Source organism: Convolutriloba macropyga, chromosome 3 (assembly GCF_964194025.1).
Source record: "Convolutriloba macropyga chromosome 3, txConMacr16.3, whole genome shotgun sequence".
Lineage (NCBI taxonomy): Eukaryota > Metazoa > Xenacoelomorpha > Acoela > Convolutidae > Convolutriloba > Convolutriloba macropyga.
In genome coordinates this window covers 24711123-24730629 of record NC_134470.1, presented here as the reverse complement: position 1 = coordinate 24730629, position 19507 = coordinate 24711123, and the positions used below count along the sequence as shown (strand labels likewise).

The window sequence follows — 19507 nt, the reverse complement described above, 5'->3', positions numbered from 1 at the left end:
CAAGACAGGTGCAATGGTTTTCCAAACATCTGCTGTTATTGTTCTAATGCTTCACCGACTTCAGAACGTGATGCATGACGTTTTAATTGTTTTCGAAGAGACAGGCTTCACCGACAATTTTCTGTCGTAGTTGTTTCGCGCTTTAATATTTGCAAAAAATTTTTACCGTGAGATTGGTGAGTGGTGAATTAAAACATTGCTTTCTTACATGCGGGGTGAAAATGTCAGTGGAAATAATTGATTTTAATGCTTTTAGAGGTGTATTTTGCAGTGCGGCAGCTTTTGCTGATTAAAGTGAATGTAATCGAGGTGCAGATCTTTCTGAGTTTAAATTTAATTAATTTTTAGTTGACAAAAAAGCTCCTCTTTCAACAATGAAATCTTCATCATAATATGCCACCTTTTTAGATTTTGATAAGAGTGACGTGCAAAATAACATTTAAACCTATTTAGGAGCATGGCACGTGTGCGGTTGAAAATTGATCAGGACGATGTTTGAACCCGGCTATTGAAACGACCATTGTATGATAATCATTGTCTTAGCGATTTTTAAGTACTAAAGGTAGTGCTCGTTAGTCGGTGATTAATTTTATTCCATTTCCATCCATATAATTTTTAATTTATTCAATTGGCCATACCACCACTAATTTTTTTATTCATTAATACTGTAACGTTCTTTAAGTGCGACAACACACAAACTTAAAAAACATAAGGCAGGTGCAATGGTTTTCCAAACATCTTTTTGTTATTGTTCTAATGCTGCACCGACTTCAGAAAGTGATGCATGACGTTTTAATTGTTTTTGAAGAGACAGGCTTCACCGACAATTTTCTGTCGTAGTTGTTACGTGCTTTATTATTTGCAAAAAATTTTTACCGTGAGATTGGTGAGTGGTGAATTAAAATATCGCTTTCTTACATGCGGCGCGAAAACGTCAGTGGAATGAATTGATTTCAACTCTTTTTAGAGGCGTATTTTTTTGCAGTGCGGCAGCTTGTGCTTATTAAAGTGAATGTAATCGAGGTGCAGATCTTTCTGAGTTTAAATTTAATGAGTTTTTAGTTGACAAAATAGCTTCATTTTCAACAATGAAATCTTCATCATAATATGCCACCCTTTTATATTTTGATAAGAGTGACGCGCAAAATAACAACTAGACCTATTTAGGAGTCTGGCACGTATGCGGTTGAAAATAATCAGGACGATATTTCAACCCGGCTGTTGAAACGACCATTGTATGATGATCATTGTCCTAGCAATTTTTTTAAAGGACTAAAGGTAGTGTTCCTTGGTCCGTGATTAATTTTTTTTCCATTTCCATCCATATAATTTTTAATTTATTCAATTGGCCATACCACACCTAATTTTTTGGTTCATTAACACTGTAACGTTCTTCAAGTGCGACAACACACAAACTTAAAAATTACATGGCAGGTGCAATGGGTTTCCAAACACCTGCTTTTATTGATCTAATGCTGCACCGACTTCAGAACGTGATGCATGACGTTTTAATTATCTTCGAAGAGACAGGCTTCACCGACAATTTTCTGTCGTAGCTGTTACGCGCTTTGTTATTTGCAAAAAATACTAACCGTGAGATTCCGATAATATGAATATTTTGGACTTAGACTAAAAACTGACAATTGGGATTGCACATTAGATCTAGAATCGGTAAGGAATAACTTATATAGATTACTGAACCTTGAAAAAAATGCCCTTTTCAATGAAATCTTCATCATAATATGCCGCCTTTTTAAATTGTGATAAGAGTGACGTGCAAAATAACATCTAGACCTATTTAGGAGTCTGGCTCGTGTGCGGTTGAAAATTGATCAGGACGATGTTTCAATCCGGCTATTGAAACGACCATTGTATGATGACCATTGTCTGAGTGATTTTCTCTAAGAACTAAAACTTGTGCTCTTTGTTTTGTGATTAAATTTGTTCCTTCTTCATACAATTTTGTAATGTATTCAATTGAGCATACCACTCCTATCATTTGTTGTTCATCAACTTTGTAACGATCTTTAAGTGCGACAACACACAAATTTAAAAAACACAAGGCATGTATAATGGGTTTGCAAACATCTACTGTTAGGTGTTCTAATGCTGCAGCGACTTCAAAACACGATGCTTGACGTTTTACACGTGTTCAAAGAAACAATTTTCAGTGAAATTTTCTTTTGTATTTGTCATGCGTTTTTATTTCTAATAAATTTTTATCGCGAGTTTCCAATAATATGCGTTTTTTTACCCGTGGACTAAAAACTGACAAGATGGATTGCATGTTAGAGCAAAAATTGATACACAATTACTGATATAGTATTCTGAACTCAGAAAAAATAACTCTTTTGAGAGGTTTTGCAAACGCAAGACATAGCATTGATGACAGTTTTTTGAAGGGGCGGCATGAAACAACAGGTTAGGAAGAATGGTTACCTGGCCAATCGTTTTCTGTTTTTGCAACGTAAAATTTAGGAAAGTTATTTTTAAATGAAAGGTTTTATTGGACAGATTTTGATGTGCAATTATCTTGTTGATTGTAGTTGTGATTTTAAATGTGCAATATTTAGCCTACATTTTAGATTATTTTATACTCTAAATACTTTAAGTTACTTAGACTAGCAGTGTGAATTGCAACTGGTAATTGCTTGGTTAGTGGTGAATTAAACTATTGCTTTCTTACATGCGGTGCGAAAACGTCAGTGTAATTATTTGATTTTAATGTTTTTTAGAGGTTCCTTTTGCGGTGCGGCAGCTTGTGCTGAATAAAGTGAATGTAATCGAGGTGCAGATCTTTCTGAGGTTAAATTTAATGAAATTGTAGTTGACGAAATAGGTCCATTTTCAATAATGAAATCTTCATCATAAAATGCCACCTTTTTAGATTTTGATAAGACTGACGTGCAGTTTGGTGGTGCTCTTTGTTTTGTGATTAATTTTGTTCCATCTTCATACAATTTTTAGAGTATTCAATTGAGCATACCACTCCTATCATTTGTTGTTCATCAACTTTGTAACGATCTTTAAGTGCGACAACACAGAAATTTAAAAAACACAAGGCATGTATAATGGGTTTGCAAACATCTACTGTTAGGTGTTCTAATGCTGCACCGACTTCAGAACGTGATGCATGACGTTTTAATTATCTTCGAAGAGACAGGCTTCACCGACAATTTTCTGTCGTAGCTGTTACGCGCTTTGTTATTTGCAAAAAATACTAACCGTGAGATTCCGATAATATGAATATTTTGGACTTAGACTAAAAACTGACAATTGGGATTGCACATTAGATCTAGAATCGGTAAGGAATAACTTATATAGATTACTGAACCTTGAAAAAAATGCCCTTTTCAATGAAATCTTCATCATAATATGCCGCCTTTTTAAATTGTGATAAGAGTGACGTGCAAAATAACATCTAGACCTATTTAGGAGTCTGGCACGTGTGCGGTTGAAAATTGATCAGGACGATGTTTCAATCCGGCTATTGAAACGACCATTGTATGATGACCAGTGTCTGAGTGATTTTCTCTAAGAACTAAAACTTGTGCTCTTTGTTTTGTGATTAAATTTGTTCCTTCTTCATACAATTTTGTAATGTATTCAATTGAGCATACCACTCCTATCATTTGTTGTTCATCAACTTTGTAACGATCTTTAAGTGCGACAACACACAAATTTAAAAAACACAAGGCATGTATAATGGGTTTGCAAACATCTACTGTTAGGTGTTCTAATGCTGCAGCGACTTCAAAACACGATGCTTGACGTTTTACACGTGTTCAAAGAAACAATTTTCAGTGAAATTTTCTTTTGTATTTGTCATGCGTTTTTATTTCTAATAAATTTTTATCGCGAGTTTCCAATAATATGCGTTTTTTTAACCGTGGACTAAAAACTGACAAGATGGATTGCATGTTAGAGCAAAAATTGATACACAATTACTGATATAGTATTCTGAACTCAGAAAAAATAACTCTTTTGAGAGGTTTTGCAAACGCAAGACATAGCATTGATGACAGTTTTTTGAAGGGGCGGCATGAAACAACAGGTTAGGAAGAATGGTTACCTGGCCAATCGTTTTCTGTTTTTGCAACGTAAAATTTAGGAAAGTTATTTTTAAATGAAAGGTTTTATTGGACAGATTATGATGTGCAATTATCTTGTTGATTGTAGTTGTGGTTTTAAATGTGCAATATTTAGCCTACATTTTAGATTATTTTATACTCTAAATACTTTAAGTTACTTAGACTAGCAGTGTGAATTGCAACTGGTAATTGCTTGGTTAGTGGTGAATTAAACTATTGCTTTCTTACATGCGGTGCGAAAACGTCAGTGTAATTATTTGGTTTTAATGTTTTTTAGAGGTTCCTTTTGCGGTGCGGCAGCTTGTGCTGAATAAAGTGAATGTAATCGAGGTGCAGATCGTTCTGAGGTTAAATTTAATGAAATTGTAGTTGACGAAATAGGTCCATTTTCAATAATGAAATCTTCATCATAAAATGCCACCTTTTTAGATTTTGATAAGACTGACGTGCAGTTTGGTGGTGATCTTTGTTTTGTGATTAATTTTGTTCCATCTTCATACAATTTTTAGAGTATTCAATTGAGCATACCACTCCTATCATTTGTTGTTCATCAACTTTGTAACGTTCTTTAAGTGCGACAACACACAAATTTAAAAAAACACAAGGCATGTATAATGGGTTTGCAAACATCTACCGTTAGGTTTTCTAATGCTGCACCGAAAACGTGGTGCTTGACGTTTTACATGTGTTCGAAGTGACAAGCTTCAGTGAAATTTTTCTTTTTTATTTGTCGTGCGCTTTTTATTTCTAATAAATGTTTATCGCGAGTTTCCGATAATATGCGTTTTTTTCCCGTGCACTAAAAACTGACGAGTTGAATCGCATATTAGAGCAAAAAATTGGTTTGAAGTTACTGATATAGTGTACTGAACTGAGAAAAAATAACCCTTTTGAGAGGTTTTGCAAACGCAAGAGATAGCATTGCTGGCGGTTTTTTTTGAAGGGGCGGCATGAAACAACAAGTTAGGAAGAATGGTTACCCGGCCAATCGATTTCTGTATTCCCTTTTGATGTCAAGTTTCGGTTTTTAGGAAACTTTGAATAAGCTATATGAGTTTGAACGACCAAAGTGAGTTATAGGACTAGATTTGTTATTTTTTTTAACAGCCTTGCCTAAATTTTCAAAAAGATCCCATTCGATCAATGGTTTAGACCAATGGATACCACCGCGAGTTTCTTTTAGGGGATATGTCATCCATTTCTGAAACTGATGTACGGATTCGTTCTTGAGTGTCAATTGGTCCATTCAAAAAAAATCTTAGATGCGGTTGCTTTTAATTTTCCACACAAAACGCTTGTGGTGACTTTTCCATTTCACAATTGGAATCGCAAATGATCTGTCGAAAATCAAGCATGTGCACTATCAGAGTCCGCAAGTCTTGTGACAGTTATAGTTTTGATTTTAATGGGCATATTCACGAGTTCAATCGTTGCGTCAGTTTCATTGGTTTCAGTTAACGTCGGAAATGGTCTCTTCTGATTCATATACTTTGTTATATGAATCGGTGCGAGCAAAAATACGAGAATTCTCGGTTGGAGTTTCTTGTTCTACGGTATTTACTATATTTCTGCTGTTATTGAGTTGGGAGTTTAAATTACTTTTGTGAAAAGATTTAACAATCTGCAATTACTTCACTGTTTGCCTCGTGCATTGCATTCCTTTTTGTGAACAGGAGACCACTTTAGAGCACCATTTTAGAAATTAGATGCTGGTGTGTGTTGGAAGCCAACATTGTGATGAAACTCTTTGATAGCCAACATGGCGGGTAGGACCTTGGTCAAAGACTAAATAGTCGAAATTGAAAATTATTGTGTACTGGATTCTGACGCTGGTTTCTCAAGCGCAGTTCCATTTGCGTTTTCAACTCAAGTGCTTTACAAGATTCCTTTGTAGTTTTGCGGAATTCTTTTCAAATGGGGATGGGCTACCAGGTTTGTTATATTCTTGCCTCTAATCAGTTTTTCGTCTCTTTTTTTCAATGTCACATTTTTCTGCTAGTTCAGGGAGTTTACTGTGAAACTGCTCAAGCACTTCGCTTTTCAAGTTTTTAGTGATTAAGAACACATGTCTGTCAAACGAGATGTTTCGTGAGTGAATGAATGTTTTTTCTACGAGGTTCCAGAAATTTGGCGAGGTTAGGTTGTCTACGAAATTAGAGGGATATTTTCAGTTGAAAACACGTCTATTTTTTACTCCAATGCTTAGGTATAGGACTGATACTGAATTTTGATCCATTAGTGCCTAAAACTTATTCCCACTTAGAATTTCTACTTCGACTTTTCGTTGACCTTTCTTCTGCCATTTGTTTTTCTGCTGTGCGTTCCTTGCATTAGGTTCGACTTCTGATTGGTCTGAAGATCTGTGCATCGTCCTTAGTAGAAAGGTTACAAAGCTAGTCCAAGGTTTTCGAACTTTGGTTTAAGCAAAGTATCTATGAACATGTTGTCATTGGCTAATAGGGCAAATTGAAATTGCTTCCTCCGCGATTCCCATCTGAGGTGATGGGGGATCCTGTCTGCAATTTTGAGAGGGCTTTGTTTGGTGTCTGATGGCTGCGGTATGTTGCTTGTAATTCTTATGCAATGTCTTTCGCTGTGCGAAATAACTATGAAGAATTTGTATGCGAGCTTTGCAAAGCGAAATCATTGTCAATAAGTTTACTTGAAAAAAGTTATAGAGCGATAGCCAATCAAGTGAACAAAGGTGAACGGACAGTTATATCAGGAAAATTAAATAATATGAAATAATGAAACTGAATATAAGATAAGTTTAGAAAAATTTATAGGTGAAGAGAATGAACTAAATATAACATCAAAATAGACTTGTTTCAACAAATTATGGACTTATAAATGACACGTGTCTTGACGGGACGACCACATTTTACCTGTTGATGTTTCAAGCAGAAAAGCTGCAAAATTGTCTTCTATTTTTTCAGTTGCACCCTCTGAAATTTGAGCTTCTGTCTGGCAAGGTTTTGTATTCCCTATTGCATATCTCCATTTGTAAGAATTAGCTTTTTTATGCTGGATTATACTGACAGCTTTGAAATTGCGTCCATTTAACCTATGATCTGATATCAACTCTTCGGATTGGGCTTCCAATGAGTTTTCTGCAAATTTGAACATCTTTTTTCAGCGAAATTGTTTTTTTTTAATCAGCGAAATTGCTTTTAAGAGGCTGTCTTCATGTGTCAAAATCGTGGACTACGCGTGAAGTAATTTTGTAATTTTGTTTTGGCCTTTTCTTGACAACAGGTGCAATAATTGTTCACATTTTTATCACTCTGAAAAATTATTGCGTTAACCGTGGAGATCAGTGACAGAATTTCGTCCGAATAGCTTAACCAATTTCCACAATTAATTAGAAAAAAATTCTTCGATTAATTTAATTTCAGTAAAATCTTTCTTCACAGATTTTATTTTACAATTACTTTAGACCCAATTAAAAGATTGAAATCCAATTATGAAATCTTCTGAAGAGCCATGATCCGGAGTTAACGGATTTAGGGGATGAGAAACTGTTACTGTTGACAAGTATGACAGAGTGGACAGCAGTGATGGTGAGCAAAAATAATAGTGACAAAATATCGGCTCTTGATTGCACGCTAGTTTGAAAACAGGTATCGTGACAAAATTAACGGTATATCTAATTTTGAAACAACTTTGACCTATATTTTGCTGACCACATATCTTTTTCACACGCTTATATCTATAATCTTAAAGTATTGGTCGTGAAAAATAATTACATATCCTAGTAAATATCTTTACGTCGCAAGAAGACGGATTTAAGTGAATACTCGGAATAAATTTACTTCCCTCTCATAACGTCAATTACCTAGACACGGACAGAACTCTATGTTAATCTGCAGCAATGAGATGAATGATCTCAAGTGAACTCTAAACGAATAGGGTTTTCCTGGTGCTTATTTGTAAAATTTTCACAAATGTTTTGTTCGAAGAGCTGCCTATTTTATCTTCCTTCTTATCAACTTGAAAATTCCTCAGGTTCAAAAAAGAATGGTTTTTAATTATGTTTAACTTGCCTTAATCCCATATGGATCGGAATTCAATCATAAAAAATGTAAGACGGGTGTTCTGAGTTTACTTTTAAAAAACAACCCATTTGTCAAAAAAATGAAAAAGAAAGGGTCTAGGAAATAAACCCCCACGGAAAAAACCCAACTTAACTTTAGATAGGAAATAAACATCCACGGAAAATAACCCCCATTTTAAAATGGAATTTCGGTCGTGATAATTTGTTCGGTTGTGATATTTCATATCAAGTCCCACGGGCCTAATTGTTGTGATAAACTTATTAAATAGAGAACGAACATGACTAATTCTCAGAGTGAAGACGTACAACAGATGACTACCTCACCGAATAAAGACGCACAAAAGATGCCAGATCTTAAGATACCACGATCAAACACCTCTCGCAAAAGCAGAAAACAAGCGTCTATGTAGTGCATTGAGCCCGGAAGACAACGAAAATGACCTGACTAAAACGGTTCAAGAAAAAATTCAAGCAGCAGTAGCATAGTCAATGCCCGATTTTGTGACATCGATTCAAGATCAACTGACTACGAAAATCAAAGCCGCCGTTGATGAGAGCCATTAAAGTTTGAGAGAAGACATTACGAAGGAAGTTAAAGAAACAGTTTTTTACGCCGAAGAGAGAAGTGACCTGAAAACTAAATGTGAAAGTGAAACGCTGGAATCGTACAACAGCCAAGAGAATGCGCGAATAATTGGTATGCCTTAAAGTTCTGCAGATGTTATGGACAGAGTTTTTAATCTTGCTATTGTTCTTGAGGCTAAGGTTAGTGCAAAAGATTTCTCTATTGCTCATCCATTGCCGACTAAGAAGCCAGGTGCACGTCCTCTGATTGTTTATTGCACCCGGAGGGTTGCAAAGGTAAATTTTTTAAGAAACAAGACAATCTGGAAAAGTTCAACATTCTGAAGAACGTTAGAATTTTTGAAGACGTGACTGCAACCAGACTGAAGTTTTTTAATTTAATGAAGAGTGACGACAACATCGAGAAAGTTTGGTCAAGAGAAGGAACAATACACTACGTCAAAGCTCGAGGTGACAATAGAGTGTATAAATTTCTCTATATGATGGTGGTCAAGCGTTGGGATACGATTTTTATACTGTACAGAGCTGCTTTAAAGATAATCGAGAAAAAGTAAATTTTTATCAGAAAAATTCAAGAATCTGGATCCTAATCTTTCTCTTCCTCCTAGTGCTATTACACAAACTACAATGTCTATATTAACTGTGAATGTTCGGTCGTTAAAAAACATCTTATTGATTTGGAAGCACTTGTTCATAGTCCTGAGTCTCCACCAATATGTCTCCATGAAACTTGATTAACTGATAACGATTACATCGATTCCTTATTGGTTCTAGGCTATAATAATTATGCATTTAATAATAGAAACACACATGAAGGAGATGTGATCATACAAATTCAGGATTCCATGTCCTTGTTCGAAACACACTCAACAGATATGGAAGAGAACTTTTTTGTCTCATTAGAGTACAAAAAGTACAGCTTTAAATTTGCTACTGTCTACAACTCACCAAGAACAAATAAACTAAAACTCGTCGAAAAAACGGATAGTTTTTGAATGATTTAACTTCCTTAAATTGCCCTATTGTCATAACTGGTGCTTTTAACATCGACATTCATGTAAAGAACCAATGACAATCTAATTATTCTTCTAATGATTTTGAGCTTGCCAATCTTGAAACTACCAGGGAAACTTCTAACTCCGCAACTTGTCTAGACCACTTTATATATCAAATTTTTGCCAGCCCTGATTTCAGTGTACTTACTCATGAATACTTCTGGGATCATTATCCTATCCGATTGAAGTGGACAATTAATGTTGATACTGAACAAAACTATCTGCCATTTAGAGACGTAAGCTTTATAAAATATCAAGAGCAACTGTCGAACTACTCATCTGAATTAGACTGGAGCCTAAGCAATCGATGTGACTTTTTAGATTCTGATAGTACCAATGAATTATTTACTAAATTCACCAACGTTTTCCTGAAAAACACTAACAAATTTGCTCCTCTGAAATGAGTGACGATAAAATGTCTAAGGTACCGAAGTGGTTTACCAACTCACTTAAAAACTTAAGCTTCATATAAAGCACATCGAATCATGAAACAAAATCCGCAAAATAATGAGGCAGTGACAAATTTCAAATTTTTGCGCAACAATTTTGAAACGTGTGTCAAAAAAGCTAAAAAAGATTTTTATAGAGAAAAATTTTGAATCATGTTTGGGAAACTCAAGGCAAACATTCAAGTTAATCAATGATATAAAAGGAACTAATCGCAAAAGTTCGCAAGTACCGGCGTTAAACTCATGTAGTGAACGTTGCACTGATCCCAGCAGCATTGACATTGCTGAGCAGTTTAACACATTCTTCACCAATGTTGGTCCGAAGTTGAAAGAAAAAATTAAACATGTTCCTTTACCTGAGATGAACGAAGTTAACCACTCCATGTATCTGAAACCAATAACCATTGACGAGGTAAGAGAAATCATTGAAAATCTGCACAATAAAATCTCATCTGGTGATGATGATTTCTCTAATGTCATAGTAAAGTTCTCATCAAATATCACGACTCCATACCTAACTCAGGTAATCAATAAATCATTTAAAGAAGGAAAATTTCCCAATTATCTAAAAAGGGTAAAGTAATTCCCCCTCAAAAGGATGGATCAAAACTAGATGAAAATAACTACAGACCTATTTCACTGCTAATCTTCTAATTGTTTGGTGTAAAATTATAGAACGTGATTTGTTCATTTGCATATATGCCTACATGGAATATCATAATTTGCTTTTCAATAGGCATTTTGGGTTTCGTGTCAAACACACTACAATTGATGCTCTTGCTGAATTAGTCAAAAAATAAGATTGAATTGCCGAAATGTAAAAGCTATCAATTTCTTTCTTGATCTTAAAAAAGCTTTTGACACCTTTGAGCACGATATCTTATTTAAAAAGTTGAAAGGAAAACACTGGTATAAAGGGCCCAGCTTTAAATTGGATAAAATCCTACTCAAATGGGAGACAGCAGCTGTTTATTGTTAATAGGGCCTGTTCATCGTGAATTTCTATATTTTGTGGAGTTCCACAAGGCTCAATTTTGGGTCCATTGTTGTTCCTAATTTATATCAATGATCTGCCAACAGTTTGCAAATCTCGTGATCTTATTTTATTTGCAGATGATGCAAACCTTACCGCAATCAATAAAGACAATAATTCAGTGCAAGAAGATCTGCAGAACATCAATAATTGGTTGTTAATAAATTTTCAATAAATATGGAAAAACCGTACAAACGAATATAGGGAACAAAAATAGTGCTTCCAAATCAGTGTTTAAGTTTGATGATGTTTTAATTGAAGTTCGAAATTTTGTAATTATCTCGGAATCTATGTAGATATTAAGTTAAGTTTTCAATCTTATATAGAATATATTAAGAAAAGACTCTCAAAACTATGTGGTATTATATGTAAGCTGCGTCACTATGTACCACGAAAACAGTTAATTAATTACTATCGAAGCAATGTTAACCCAATAATTCAATACAGTATTTTGGTATATGGCTGTTGCAGTTATTCGTTGCTTTAACCTATCTACAATCTGCAAAGAAAACTAAAAATTCATTTATTTCAGGCAATTGTCAGGTAGTTCCAGGGACATTTTTATCTCTAATAAACTGCCAACATTATTCGAGTTTCATATATATGAGCTGCTGAAATTTGTCCTGAAATCATTGAAAAAGATGCATAGCAGAAACTTATCTACGAAAACTCTTTGAATATGAGCATAATACCAGAAACACTATAAGGTCTACCAAAAATTACCTAAAAATTCAATCCTTTAAAAAGCAGTTTGAGCGCTCCTCTGTTTCATATCGTTGTGCAAGGTTATTTAATATATTGAAAAAGAATGAAGTTCTAGCACAAAATATTGAAAACGAAAATTAGCAAAAAATATTTTATCATAAATTCAAAGAAAGTTACTTGCTGAATAATGAGGAGCCAGTATCCATTATTTTCAAATAATTTTTTCTGAACTCTTGTCAAATGAACCCTATGAACTCCTTTCCATGAACTCTAGTCAAAAATTGTTCCGGCACTTACTTTGTAAGTGCCGAGGCTTCAAAAGTGGTATTATTTTTGCAAAATACCGAAGTCTACACATAGAAAATCGACAAAGAAAATCGAACTGCACGAAGAAAAAAGATTTAAAATTTTTTTTAAATTAATACATAGTGGATAGGAATCAACGGCTCTCTCGTTAGCAAAGACACAGTGTTAATCGTTCTTCCGATTAAGCATTGTTCCTTGTTCATGTCTCTATGACAGCGTTCTGAGGTTTGTTTTCCTTGGCGTTGGCACCGGAGACCTTATCAGGGGATGTTAAATATTTAACTGTAACAATTTAACTTTAGCCAGGGCAGATACTAGGTGGGTTTAGTAACCCCGTCTGTCTGTCTTCTCCGAGATACTTTTTGTTGTTATATTATATGATTCAATAAATTTTTAAATTAAATTGATTTAATTTGCTGTCTAATTTTTGGAGAAATTTTTTCTTTCTCTCTTTCTTATGGGCCGCTGAGGCATGGCTATGGCCCGCGAGGCATGGCCAAACGCACTAAATGCGCAACTCTTTAATAGTAAAGTAGAGGTTTTTTTCCGTGGGGGTTTATTTCCGTCGGACTTTATTTCCCATCTAAAATGAAGTGGGTTTTTTTCCGTGGGGTTTTTTCCGCAACCGGAAAGAAATCCTTTTAATAGTGTTGGTCTTTCCTGTATTGGTCCAGCAAAGCAGATTTAGCTTAATAATCCGAGCAATAAATTTTTTTTAGATGATAGAGTCCAAATTTAGACTTACAGAAGGACTGTATTAGATAGAATGGCTTTATGCTCTTGTAATAAATTGAATAGATTTGGAGTGAAAACTAATTAACTAACCAACTGCATGATTTCATGTTTTTTTGCTTCCGATTAACTTGACAAAAGAGGCGGATAGCTTAGCGTTTTCTTGCTTTTGTTTACTTGATAATTTGTTTCATTATAACCAGATGAATTAGTTTACACATGTGCTGTTTAAATATGGCTTGTCTACGGTGATCACCAACTCCAAAGCTTTATATTCATGATAAAGCTTATAATTGTACATAGTCAAAATATCTGTCGCCAATAATCTGGTTCTCTGCTATAAATAGTTTGTTTTATGTATGGTATTTGTCTTTTCGATGTGAAATGAAGCGACGGCTTTGTTTTAGATTTTACCGGACAGAATTGATCAGTTTTCATACATCTGTTTCTATTACTTCAAATAGTTCCATTAAAATAGTCCTATTTAAAAGGTATTTTCAATGTATAGGAGTGTAAACACAATATTGAAAGTTTTATTCTGTGCAACATTTCTTGGTAATTTATAATGTTTTCGAAAACTCGGTGCTCTTTTTATAACACTGAAGTGAACACTAGATAACTTTAAGGTAATTTTATTTTTACGAAGTTAGAGAAAAACTCACATGCGAAGTTAACAAATATGTAGAGAGAAAAAAGTTACAAAACAATGAAAAGGCTCGCTTGTTTTGTGCGTGGCTCAGAATGTTCCCGCACTAGCACTTGAAAGCATAATATAGATCAAAACAAAATATCGAAAAGGATATTTCAGAAGATTTGTTTTAGCGCTAAACATTGTTTTCATCGAGCTGCTACGAAATATAACTTGAGTAATATAACTAAAATTTGAAACGAAAAGAGACAGGAACAAATTTTTCAGTATTCAGAGGAACCAAAAACCTGAGTGATTAAACTTCAATTACGAAATAATTAGTTGCACCTAAATTATCATATATATTAACAAAGGTGTTTTCCTTACAGGTGCTGTAAATAGACACGAACACTTTAAGTTTGAGTTTTTTGACATTATACAAAATTTTGATTGAGCTTCATCAGCTCTTGTCTGTAACTCGTAGAGAAGTTATTTTTTTAAAGTAAAATTTGATACATTTTAAAGTCAAATTGATTTCTTCTGATTCAAAGTTAATTTTAAAACTCAATTATATTCATACTTTCTACTTCCCTCAGCAAGAACATTTTGATCAAATCAAGTAAAAATGTGGCTGTAGATTTTACAATAGCCTTAATAAAACAATGACGTTTTCAAGTTTCATCTAGATCATCGCAAACGGAACCAAAAATCATTAAAGAAACAGCAGCTCCAAGTAACGTCAAATCAGTGAAACCCGCTCAATTCAAGCTACTCCTTGCTTTAACACTCCGGTTAAAACAACAGAATACTGGAGACTAAAGCATTTTTTTCCAAATTATTGTTGTGTTTTTTTTTGATTAGTTGGCTTACACTATCCAAGGAAGAAATTGTCTCAATTTTTCTTAAGTTTTTTTCTAGCAACATCCCATTAACATTGTTGAGGTAAAACGAAGAAGATTGATAACATGAAGAAGTAAAAATCATTTCAGGCATCTGTATAAATTAGCGTCAACAGCAGATTCGCGAATCAAACTAGTTGTGAAAATCATAAACATAGTAGGACAAGTCCTGGAAAACAATTCAATCAAAGAAAAAGTAAAGAAAGTTTAATTTTGATTAATTGAATGATTTTATGTTTTCTGCTAACAAAAAGTTTATTGGTGTTACACAAATGTGAAAGAAATGTAAATTTAACACTTGAAACCTCAAAAATCAACATTTTTCACAGATCAAGAACACTAAAGACACACCCACTGCAAATGATAACAAAGTTATAGCAAAAAATACTACGGAGAGCTAAGAAGCTGGCCAAAAATAGAAAAGGTTAATTGGGTTTCCAAAACAGGTGGAGTCAAGCCTATTCCGATTTATGCTAATTTTGTTGGTTTTAAAAATGTCAAGAAATAATGAACTTTAAAGCATAAAAAGACCCTATGATGCAAAATTAGGACAAAGTAGCGTTTAACAAATTGGTAGCTTTTATAACTGTGGGAAGAAATTAAAAAGCTCTCTAAGGCCCCTTACAAACAAAAACGGATATATGTTTTAGTCTTGTTAACGCTCAGAGAATGAACATTTTATTATTATATGAGCATGAAGTCTAAAATTTGAAACTCTATAAAAAGTTGAAACTCTAGAACCATAAGCTACATTCCAGAAGGATTAACAGAACGTCAACATATTTTACTAGCGAGCAATTCAGACCTCTTAGTTGTTGGTGTTTTAGACAAAAGCACAAAAATTTCATCAACAGTGAAAGGAAGTAATAACTTTTAATAAATTTTAAAAATAGTTCAAATTCATTAACTGAAATAACGACGATTAAATGATTAGGATTATGAAGAGACGGAACTCTTGAAGTCCGATTTATTCAAATAACCTCAGTACAACACTCAAGAAACTGTCAGCAACATGACGGAAAATACAGCAAAATAGATGTCGCAACAAAATTTAAAAAGTACAATGACCTGTTTTGAAAAACTCGTTAGTCCTAAACAGGTAATGAAAATAAATGAAGTTAAATAAAACAAAAACTGCCTTTTATCAATACAATTAAGCATCCTCAAGGACAGTCAGGCAGGACGCCAAAAAGAACTACAGTACTTTGAGTTGAGGAATTAAAATTAATAATGTTGACAGTTTTTTTCAAATTAATCGTCAAAAAAACTTTAGAACCATAAAAACTGAGTCGAGCAGTTGAAGAAAAGTACTAATGGAATTACATTGTTGTCTTTAAATAACAGTCGCGATGAAGTCAGGTGTTGACAAGAGATTACAATAAAAGCTGCAGTGAAAGCACGACAAGTCAGTAAAAACTCGCAGAAATCTGACTTCTCTCTTATTAGAGAAGTATCCGTTGGCTCCATGAAGCCTAAAGTTTTTTTATTATCTGCGCTGTCTCAGTCTGATTACCTGATGCTATCTCATGTGTACCCTCAAGATTGAGCCCCCTTGAACTCGAAGTTATCAAAATTTATTAAGAGTACTTTTAAAAAAGTTCTGCACCCAAAACGGTATAAATTATATTAAATTGGAACTCAATAAAAGGAGACTGAGTGCGCGGAGCTGCTCCTAACAACTCATTTGTTTTTGTGTGCAGAAACTGATTAAATATTCTTTCAAAAAAATAAAATTTCTAAAATTTCTCTTTGCAGTGAAATTCTAGACACAATGAACTTAAAATTGAAACCACATATGCTAACAGGGGATGCCCCCAAAACAGTCAAAAATTGTCTGAACAATAAAAATATTGGGGCAAGCATAAAAGTTCTCCCATTTTTCTTCAAAAAATATGACAACAATAACAAATGTCGTAAGCCAGAATTTGTATTGAGAATAACACAAAATTGGTTAAACATAGCCCTTTAAATTGTATCTTTAAATGTGCAACTGCTTAATGTTACAATTGACAAATGTTAATTTTCATACTATGCATAAACGATATAAAGGAAGAAATAAAGGTGACCTCGAAAAATTTAGTTTGCAAATCATAATTCTATGATAACTAACGATAACGAATCAGTCGCTCCGAGCAAAAGTACCGAAAGTATTGTAAAAAGTTTTGCAAAAAAAATTATCTTGAACTGCAAAATGATGCTCAACGTTGACAAAACTTTTCATTAAGGAAACACAATAATTTACAGAAATCCAATTTGGGGCGGAGACTATCATGTTGAAGCATAATTGTAAATAACTAGTTGTCTACTTTGACTATAAATTGAAATTTAACACCCGAGTTACTGATTTAATTAGCGAAATATTGCTCAAATTATTCGATCTCTTTACCAAACTAGAAACTCAGCCCCACTAAGAACACAAATATTTCTATTCAAATCTCCAGGTTTTCTCACAGAAGTTAAGGGTTCGCTTTGTTCTCTGTCTCATCTAATCAACAGATCAAAAGACTTGACAGGCAAAAAAAGTCGCGCGAAGAAGTTCGCTTAGTGAAAAAAAAAACAATTCTAACCGAGATTCGTTTCTGAGTGACAAAATCCTACCATGCAAAATAAATATTCATCCAAAATGGTGTCTCGTTTTTTTTACCCGTATGTATTTAACCACCTGTCGTTTAGCCCCGATTTACTCACCCCGCTATCATTTGACCATTCAATGATTTCCGAAACAACAGCGGTAACTTTCTCTGACTTCCCCACTCCTTGTTTGACACGAGATATAACAAGTTGAACTTTTTGCCCATTTCATAACCTAGTTGGTTCTTGAACTATTGAACTATATAGAAAGTTTTATTTATCAAAAAGTTAAGATGTTCATTTGTTCAAACATTTTCACAAATTCTCTTGATCACACAAATCAAATAAATAAAAACACCTATTGAACATGGGGTGTGCGACAACGTCCGAAGCGTATGCATTATATTGTAGGAACCAGTCTGTATTCAAAACAGTCTGCACAACACAAAATTGCGATACAAAAATTAATGCAACAGGTACTTTGGAAGCATCTTGAATAAAAACGTAGATCAGAAATATTAACAAAGCGTGGATGAAATCCCAAATGTATTTAATGACTCAGTGCTCATATGCACACATTATGTCAGATACTCACACATACACAACACTCAAACACACATCATGAATGCACCGATCCACCATCTTTTCATGAAATGAGACTAGAAAGTTTTCAATCGATTCAAGAAGTTTTTACTTTTTTCTAACAAAAAGAAGCCACAGCAGAAAAATAATTTTCACTCGATAATTTTGGTGGGCTAGGGTTGTTCATCAGTGCATCAGCGGCTCATTTGACACGATATAAAACTATTAAAATTGGAAATTTGATCAATTTACCCGAAAAAGGACTTTTTGTGATAGTTAACTTATAATTAATGGTAATTAAAGGCACTTTACAGTTTCGACCTTTTTTCATTGTCAAGATTCCGCGTTGTTTAACGTCGGCTCTTTTTGACTGAACCCTAACCTGTATATTAGATTAATATTGCTTTGATTTCATTTTGAATTTGTTTTAACTCACGTTTTAACAAACATGCATCAGACACAGGAGTTTAATTAGCGCAAAGTCAGCTCATTCGCATTCAGCGCACAATAGAAAAGCGCACACGAATAGAGAGAGATTCTTTTTGTCCATTATGCCAGTAACCACTAGCTCAGAAAAATGTTTCAAAAACTTTATGCACGCAACAAAGCATACATGAAATGCTTCATTGAATTGCTTATCTGTTGCACGGTGTGTTCTTAACAAATAAACGTACCAAAATGAAGAAATTTCAACTATTGTGATTGTTTGAGAAAATTAAAACACTGTACTTTTGTGCGTTCATTTAGCGTAAATTGGACATAGCCTAATGCTAGATTATCTTTTTTCCCGCATCTTTCCATGCCTCGCGGGCCATGGCCATAACTCAGCGGCTCGTGGGACTTTATAAGAATCTATCACAACCGAACGTGAGACCTGTTTCCCCAAAGATGAATTATTCTATTATGGCTTATCGCGATTTCTGAGCAATTTTGCGTTAACACGCATATCGCATTTAAAAACTTGGAGAATTTGTTGAGCTATCAGCCAATCAGAAAACAATATTCCAATTTCCTCAATTGTGATTGGCCAGGAGTAAAATTTCAATATTTTGGTGCCGGCTTTCTTTCTGCTATTGCCCCCAGCCTTATATAGCCATGTTTTTTTGCACCAACCCCCCCCCCCCCAATATATTCTCTTTGCTCCTTAGAGATCCCTTATTTTAGTCATAATAAATTGCTGGTACCGGTAGACGAATGGATGAATTATGAATTTTTGTTTCCGGTTGTCAAAAAATTAGTGCCATAAAGCTATTCCCAAGAATGAAAAGCGCAAAGATATTAAAAACATGCATTGTTCTTTGTCTGTTTACATTATAAGCAAAGTTCAATTACCATATACGTCTTAATGTCAAAACTTCGCTGCATAAATAAATTGTAAATGCCGTTTGTATAAAATTGTATACTTAAGTTTATGAAATTCAATCAATATGCTATAACATGTTGTAAATGGGGGGGGGGGGGGGTCGTGCATATGCATGTGGGGGGATTACAAAATAGAGCCTCCAAACCATAAGCAAATAAAAAGTAAGTTCGTTTTAGTAGTTGAATAAAAAACTCGCTATTGAAATTCACATTGCTATTTTCACTTTGGAAAATAATATTTTTCAAAACAATTATCAGTACCTCTCAAACCTGCTTCCGTGCCTCCGATGCCTTTTTCTTCTTAAAATTATTTTTCAAACCCCTGTTAACATACAAAATTTTAAACACGTGGTCTTGTTTTAATTTAGTTATGAATGCAGAGCTGAACACATTACTTTAGGCAAAAAATTGATATCAAATTTGAACGCGGTCAGGTTAGGGTGAAGCATGTATTT

At 34.1% G+C, this 19507-nt stretch overlaps 2 protein-coding genes across 2 annotated transcripts in view; both read left to right on the top strand.

Annotated features, from left to right (window-relative positions):
- Positions 1–19507, top strand: part of LOC142336090 (tyrosine-protein kinase yes-like) — a 65995-nt gene that overhangs the window by 12200 nt on the left and 34288 nt on the right. The gene's annotated exons all lie outside the window — the stretch shown is intronic.
- LOC142336089 (mothers against decapentaplegic homolog 1-like) overlaps positions 8392–19507 on the top strand; it is a 536849-nt gene continuing 525733 nt past the window's right edge. Inside the window, exon 1 of the mRNA XM_075384613.1 lies at positions 8392–8415. The gene's annotated coding sequence lies outside the window, so the exon portion shown is untranslated. The remainder of the gene's footprint in view (positions 8416–19507) is intronic.